Raw genomic sequence first — 338 nt, forward strand, 5'->3', positions numbered from 1 at the left:
CAGGTGAACCACGTGGTAAATACAGGTGAAACACAGGAAGTACAGGTGAAACACAGGAAGTACAGGTGAAACACATGGTAAATACAGGTGAAACACATGGTAAATACAGGTGAAACATGGTAAATACAGGTGAAACACATGGTAAATACAGGTGAAACACATGGTAAATACACGTGTTTCACCTGTATTTACCATGTGTTTCAGCTGTATTTACCATGTGTTTCACCTGTACTTCCTGTGTTTCACCTGTACTTCCTGTGTTTCACCTGTATTTACCACGTGGTTCACCTGTACTTCCTCTGTTTCACCTGTACTTCCTGTGTTTCACCTGTATTTAC

At 40.8% G+C, this 338-nt stretch overlaps 1 long non-coding RNA gene across 3 annotated transcripts in view; it reads left to right on the forward strand.

The window, feature by feature from the left end:
• LOC106512637 (uncharacterized) overlaps positions 1 to 187 on the forward strand; it is a 1503-nt gene extending 1316 nt beyond the window's left edge. For 2 of the 3 annotated variants that reach the window (XR_001309703.1, XR_001309702.1), the window contains exon 2: positions 26 to 88. This is a non-coding gene — a long non-coding RNA (uncharacterized LOC106512637). Of the gene's footprint in view, positions 1 to 25; positions 110 to 151 lie in introns of those variants that run through there. The other variant, XR_001309701.1, reaches the window with a different exon arrangement.
• The last annotated feature ends 151 nt before the right edge of the window (positions 188 to 338 follow it).

The sequence above is a fragment of the Austrofundulus limnaeus genome, unplaced genomic scaffold, assembly GCF_001266775.1.
Source record: "Austrofundulus limnaeus strain Quisiro unplaced genomic scaffold, Austrofundulus_limnaeus-1.0 Scaffold9457, whole genome shotgun sequence".
NCBI lineage: Eukaryota > Metazoa > Chordata > Actinopteri > Cyprinodontiformes > Rivulidae > Austrofundulus > Austrofundulus limnaeus.